This window comes from Arachis ipaensis, chromosome B9 (genome assembly GCF_059453495.1).
Source record: "Arachis ipaensis isolate K30076 ecotype BB chromosome B9, ASM5945349v1, whole genome shotgun sequence".
Taxonomy (NCBI): Eukaryota; Viridiplantae; Streptophyta; class Magnoliopsida; order Fabales; family Fabaceae; genus Arachis; species Arachis ipaensis.
Window position 1 is genome coordinate 89,364,763 of NC_142444.1, and position 7,325 is coordinate 89,372,087.

The 7,325-nt window shown below is 36.1% G+C and overlaps 1 non-coding gene across 1 annotated transcript; it reads right to left on the reverse strand.

Annotated features, from left to right (window-relative positions):
* Window positions 1–6,809: 6,809 nt before the first annotated feature.
* On the reverse strand, window positions 6,810–6,917 carry LOC148545396 (small nucleolar RNA R71). Its single transcript, XR_015901297.1, has one exon. It is a non-coding gene; the product is annotated as a small nucleolar RNA R71 (small nucleolar RNA).
* Window positions 6,918–7,325: the final 408 nt, after the last annotated feature.

Below are 7,325 nucleotides of genomic sequence, written 5' to 3' on the forward strand. Positions count from 1 at the left end.
AGAGGGTGGTGGTACCTGTAAGAGACTTTAATGCTTAAGTTAGCATGGGCTTTAGGCATGTTTTAGTAGAATTAGAGTATGAGTTATACGTGGGTGCTCCGGTGTATTTATAATAGTGTGAAGTGACCTTTCTGGAGATAAGATAGTTATCTTATCTTATCTTTGAGTGAAGTCATCTTATCTTTTAGGGAACTGCCCTGATCTTTCTAGGCTTGGGCTGCGTTTGGACTTGGGTCGTGTTCCTCTATTTGGGCCCTTTTTGGGCTTCTCCTGGTGATTTGGCCGAACTCTTTAAGAAGAGGTCGGGTAATCCTGACCCAAAGAGGTCGGTCGACTCGTCGCCATTCAGCCCGGGTCGTACAGCTCGACCCAGGGTATGAACAATGATTAAAGGAGGATTGAGTGATTAAGCCCTAAACACTGAGCGACTAGAGTGTAAACACATCCGGTGAGGGTTTCAATTGCTCAATTCTATGTTTCCATTACCTATCCTGTGCTTTCTTGCAAGTTGTTGTAATGAATTTTAGAAATTTCAAATCAAATCTTTGGACATTGATCATATTGCTATATTTGCTTTATCATGGCCCTAGGTTTCTACTTCGGATTGATTGAGACTCTTTTGTTTGTTTTAACCAAACTCAATAGGAATCATAGTACACAATAGGTAGATAGCATTTAGTGTAGTTGCAAGCATATAGGTAGTTGCATTGAATAAATCATTTACCCTTTTATTCATCTCCTTTGGTTGTGTTTAGCATGAGGACATGCTTGGTTTAAGTGTGGAGGAATTTATGAGTCCATATTTTACGACATATTTCAGTTTGATTTGAGTGGATTTCATCACATAAACCCACATTTATTCATCTAAATAGCATGCTTTTGAGATTTCTCCCTAAATTGTGCTTCAAAGTGAAAACATGCTCTTTTGTGCTTAATTTAGTCAATTCCAATTCACTTTAATCCCATTTGGTGCCTTGACGTATTTGTTAACTGATTTCAGGTTTCCAAGGCAAGTTTGGGTTGAAGAAGTGAAGAAAGAGCATCTAAAAGGGGAGAAATCATGAAGAAAATGGAGTTTGAAAGCTGCTGCAAAGGTGCTTACGCACAGTGATGCGTGCGTACGCACAACGGTGACTTCGTGCAAGGATGCGTACGCACCAAATGTCATGCGTACGCACGATGGGAATTCTGCGCAACCGTGCGCATGCACGTAGGTCATTAATTGCAAATCGCTGGGGGCGAATTCTGGGCCTCCAAAATCCAGTCCAACTCATTTTCTGAAGCTAGTTAAGGCCAAAGTGAAGAGGAATGAAGGAGGGCAATTAAGTTTATCTTTTACATGCTTTTCTCTTAGCTTCAAGAGAGAGAAGCTCCCCCCTCTCTCTAGAATTAGGTTAGGTTTAGTTAATTTCTCTTTAATTTCTGTCTTTAATTATTGTTTTGATATAGTTTCATTTATGTTTCTTTATTTTATTGTCTTACTTCTCTTAGTTCTTCTTCTTAATTTCTCTTTTATGTCATTTTCCATTTTATGAACACTCCTGTATTTCTTTACTTTCAATTAATGCAATTTATGTTTCCATGTCATTTATTGCTTTCTTTAGTTGTTATTGTTATTTTCTTGCTTTGGTAGCTTTAGAATTTATTTTATTGAATTTTAATATTATTTTATTTTCATGCACACCAAGTGTTTGATAAAATGCTTGGCTTAGTTTTTACTTAGTTTTTCGTTACTCTTGGCTTGAAATTGTTGACTTTGGTGATCCTTGAGTCATTGATGTCCATTCTTGTTTGATATATTAGAGTAGTTAGTTGATTTGGTTTCCCTTCAATCTACGTGACCCCTTAGTGTTGACATAGGACTTAGGGATTGAAGTTAACTATGCCTATTTGACTTATCTTCAATGTAAGGTTGACTAAGTAGGATTAACTCTTCATAATCATCATATGTTTATGGTTAATGACTTGGATAGGTAGCCTTAGTTCTCAATTACTTGCCAAGAGGTTTCTTGCATTTGAAGTTTATTGCTTGACTTTTATTTGCTTTCATTTAATTTCTTGCATGCTAAGTTACTTTCTTGCCATTTCCCTTCCTTGCATTTAATTGCTTTTGACTTTTATTGCTTTGATGTTTAATTTCTTGCATGTTTAGTTTTCACACTCTTGGTTGAGAATTTGGGTGTTTGGGTGGAATTGAGTTGTGGATGTCCATTCCGCATTGTGTGGGAATAGTTAATTGGTTTGGTTTCTATTGATGCTAGTCATTCACTAATTAATTAGTGAGTTGACTAGGACTTATGGATTGAGACCAATTACACTCTTTTGACTAATTCTCAAGGAGGATTGACTAATTTGGATTGACTCCACACAATTGCCATGTTTGTGGTCCATAACTAGGATAGGAATCCTAAATTCCCCAATTCTTGCCAAGAGTTGCCATTTACATTCCTTGCATGTTTGATTGCTCTCTTGCTATTTACATTTCTTGCTCCCTTGCTTTCCCAATTCCCCATGCTCTCTCTCATAGCCAATAATTGTACACTTCATTGCAACTCCTAGGGAAGACGACCCGGGAGCTAAATACTCTTGGTTATTTTGTATTGACCTTGTTATTTGATTGATGGTCAATTTGTTTGTTTAGGACTATACTTACAATGCCAATTCCATTTTTATAATCAAATTCCTAACCTATGCAAATTGGTCATTGCCAGTCAACCCTTCTTAGTTGAATGGGCTTGCCTTGGGAATCCCTTTTGCACTGTTCTCCTTCCACACAGATGTCTGGGAGTACTTGATCCAATCTCTGATCAAAGTTGACTCTTCTAGTGTAAGGATGAAAATCTCCTTGCATTAGAGGTGATGAGCGGATAATTTATACGCTTTTTGACATTGTTTTTAGTATGTTTTTAGTAGGATCTAGTTACTTTTACGGATGTTTTCATTAGTTTTTATGTTAAATTCACATTCCTGGACTTTACTATGAGTTTGTGTGTTTTTCTATGATTTCAGGTATTTTCTGGCTAAAATTGAGGGACTTGAGCAGAAATCAGATTCAGAGGTTGAAGAAGGACTGCTGATGCTGTTGGATTCTGACCTCCCTGCACTCAAAGTGATTTTCTGGAGCTACAGAACTCGAAATGGCGCGCTTCTAATTGCGTTGGAAAGTAGACATCCAGGGCTTTCCAGAAATATATAATAGTCCATACTTTGGCCAAGAATAGATGACGTAAACTGGCGTTCAACGCCAGCTTTCTACCCAAATCTGGCGTCCAGCGCCAGAAAAGGAGCCAAAACCAGAGTTGAACGCCCAAACTGGCACAAAAGCTGGCGTTCAACTCCAAGAAGGACCTCTACACGTGCAACACTCAAGCTAGCCCAAGCACACACCAAGTGGGCCCCGAAAGTGGATTTATGCATCAATTACTTACTCATGTAAACCCTAGTGGCTAGTTTATTATAAATAGGACCTTTTACTATTGTATTAGACAACTTTTGGACCATCCTGGATCCTGGATTGTATTCTGATCCTGTGATCACATTTTAGGGGGCTGGCCATCTCGGCCATGCCTGGACCTATCACTTATGTATTTTCAACGGTAGAGTTTCTACACTCCATAGATTAAGGTGTGGAGCTCTGCTGTTCCTCAAAGATTAATGCAAAGTACTTCTGTTTTCTATTCAACTCATCTTATTTCGCTTCTAAGATATCCATTCGCACCCAAGAACGTGATGAAGGTGATGATTATGTGTGACGCTCATCACCATTCTCCCCTATGAACACGTGCCTGACAAACACTTCCGTTCTACATGAAATAAGCTAGAATGAATATCTCTTAGATCTCTTAATTGGAATCTTCGTGGTGTAAGCTAGAATGATGGTGGCATTCAAGAGAATCCGGAAAGTCTAAACCTTGTCTGTGGTATTCCGAGTAGGATACAATGATTGAATGACTGTGACGAGCTTCAAACTCGCGAGTGCTAAGCGTTAGTGACAGACGCAAAAGGAGGGTGAATCCTATTCCAGCATGATCGAGAACCGACAGATGATTAGCCGTGCTGTGACAGAGCATGTGAGCATATTTTTCATTGAGAGGAGGGGATGTAGCCACTGACAACGGTGATGCCCTTGCATAAAGCCAGCCATGGAAAGGAGTAAGACTGATTGGATGAAGATAGCAGGAAAGCAGAGGTTCAGAGGAACGAAAAGCATCTCCATTCGCTTATCTGAAATTCCTACCAATGAATTACATAAGTACCTCTATCCATATTCTATTATTTATTATTCGAAAACATCATTATCAATTTATATCTGCCTGACTGAGATTTGCAAGGTGACCATAGCTTGCTTCATACCAACAATCTCCGTGGGATTCGACCCTTACTCACGTAAGGTATTACTTGGACGACCCAGTGCACTTGCTGGTTAGTTGTATCGAAGTTGTGAACCATGGTATTGGTGCCATGTTCTTGGCGCCATTGCCAGGGAAAGAAAGAGCCATGAATTTTACAGAATTAAAGTGTAATCACAATTACGCGTACCAAGTTGCTCACGTTGCCAGGGATTGTTCGAGCCTGGACATCACAATTTCGTGCACCAAGTTTTTGGCGCCGTTGCCGGGGATTGTTTGAGTTTGGACAACTGACGGTTCATCTTGTTGCTCAGATTAGGTAATTTTCTTTTTGTTTTGTTTTCAAAAATTTTTCAAAAATCTTTCAAAAATTTCTCCTTTGTTTTCGAAAAAAAAAATTTAATTAAAAATATTTTCAAAAATATACTTTTCTTCAGGATTTTTAAGAATGAATTCTAGTGTTTCATGAAATATGTTGAATCCTATCTGGCTGTAAAGCCATACCCAAACTGCTTTGGGATTGGTATTCAACTAATCACTCCAGTCCATGTAATTATATACTAAAGCTTGGCTGGCTATTAAGCCATACCTGACCCTTTGATTGGAGTTTTAGAGCATAAGATTCCTGGAATTCATATTAAAAATTTTGGAATCCTTATTTTTCTTTTTCAAAATAATTTTTCGAAAAATATAAAATAAAAATCCAAAAGAATTTAGAAAATCACAAAAATAAAAAATATTTCATGTTTCTTATTTTTCATATGCATTCTTGAATTCTTAGTGTCTAAGCATTAAAGAATTCTAAGTTTGGTGTCTTGCATGTTTTCTTTGTATTAAAAAGTTTTTCAAAAATATGTTCTTGATGTTCATCATGATATTCACGGTGTTCTTGGTGTTCATCTTGACATTCATAGCATTCTTGCATACATTCATAGTTTTGATCCATAACTTTCATGCATTGCATCATTTTTCTTGTTTTTCTCTCTCATCATAAAAATTCAAAAATAAAAAAAATATCTTTCCCTTTTTCTCTCTTAAAATTTCGAAAATTAGATTTGACTTTTTCAAAAATTTTTAAAATCTAGTTGTTCTTATGAGTCAAATCAAATTTTCAATTTAAAAATCTCATCTTTTTCAAAAATCAAATCTTTTTCATTTTTCTTAGTTTTTTTCGAAAATTTAAAAAAAATATTTTTTAAAAATCTTTTTCTTATTTTTTATATCAAATTTTCGAAAATAACAATAACAATTAATGTTTTGATTCAAAAATTTCAATTTTGTTACTTGCTTGTTAAGAAAGATTCAAACTTTGAGTTCTAGAATCATATCTTGTGATTTCTTGTGAATCAAGTCATTAATTGTGATTTTAAAAATCAAATCTTTTTCAAAACTAATTTCAATCATATCTTTTCAAAATATCTTCTTATCTTATCTTTTTCAAAAATTTGATTTCAAAATATCTTTTCTAACTTCCTAACTTCTTATATTTTCAAAATTTGTTTCAACTAACTAACTAACTTTTTGTGTGTTTCTTAACTTTTTCAAAACTACCTAACTAACTCTCCCTCTCTAATTTTCGAAAATATCTTCCCCCTTTTTCAAAATTTCTTTTTAATTTATTAATTATTTTAATTTTTAAATCTTAATTTTCGAAAATTACTAACATTTTTCAAAAACTATTTTCAAAAAAAACTAACTCTTTTTCAAAAATTATTTTCGAAAATTCCTTCTCTCTCATCTTATTCTATTTATTTATTCATCTACTAACATCTTATCTCACATCTCAACCCTCCTCACAGTTGTGTTTCTTCCATTATATTACATTCTTTGTCTCCCCCTCTTCTTCTACTCACACAGGGATCCCTATACTGTGGCATAAAGGATCTCTATTATTATTATTATTTTTCTGTGCCCTCTTCTTTGTCATATGAGCAGGAGCAAGGATAAGAACATTCTTGTGGAAGCAGATCCAGAACCTGAAAGGACTCTGAAGAGAAAATTAAGAGAAGCTAAATTACAACAATCCAGAGAAAACCTTTCAGAAATTTTCGAACAGGAGAGGAAATGGCAGCCAAAAATAATAATAATGTAAGGAAGATGCTTGGTGACTTTACTGCACCTAATTCCAATTTACATGGAAGAAGCATCTCCATTCCTGCCATTGGAGCAAACAACTTTGAGCTGAAACCTCAATTAGTTTCTCTTATGCAGCAGAACTGCAAGTTTCATGGACTTCCATCTGAAGATCCTTTTCAGTTCTTAACTGAATTTTTGCAGATATGTGATACTGTTAAGACTAATGGAGTAGATCCTGAAGTCTACAGGCTCATGCTTTTCCCTTTTGCTGTAAGAGACAGAGCTAGAATATGGTTGGACTCTCAACCTAAAGATAGCCTGAACTCTTGGGATAAGCTGGTCAAGGCTTTCTTAGCCAAGTTCTTTCCTCCTCAAAAGCTGAGCAAGCTTAGAGTGGATGTTCAAACCTTCAGACAGAAAGAAGGTGAATCCCTCTATGAAGCTTGGGAAAGATACAAACAGTTGACTAAAAAGTGTCCTTCTGACATGCTTTCAGAATGGACCATCCTGGATATATTCTATGATGATTTATCTGAGCTATCAAAGATGTCACTAGACACTTCTGCAGGTGGATCCATTCACCTAAAGAAAATGCCTGCAGAAGCTCAAGAACTTATTGACATGGTTGCTAATAACCAGTTCATGTACACTTCTGAAAGGAATCCTGTGAGCAATGGAACGCCTATGAAAAAGGGAGTTCTTGAAGTTGATACTCTGAATGCCATATTGGCTCAGAATAAAATATTGACTCAGCAAGTTAATATGATCTCTCAGAGTCTGCATGGAATGCAAGCTGCATCCAACAGTACTCAAGAGGCATCTTCTGAAGAAGAAGCTTATGATCCTGAAAACCCTGCAATAGCAGAGGTAAATTACTTAGGTGAACCTTATGGAAACACC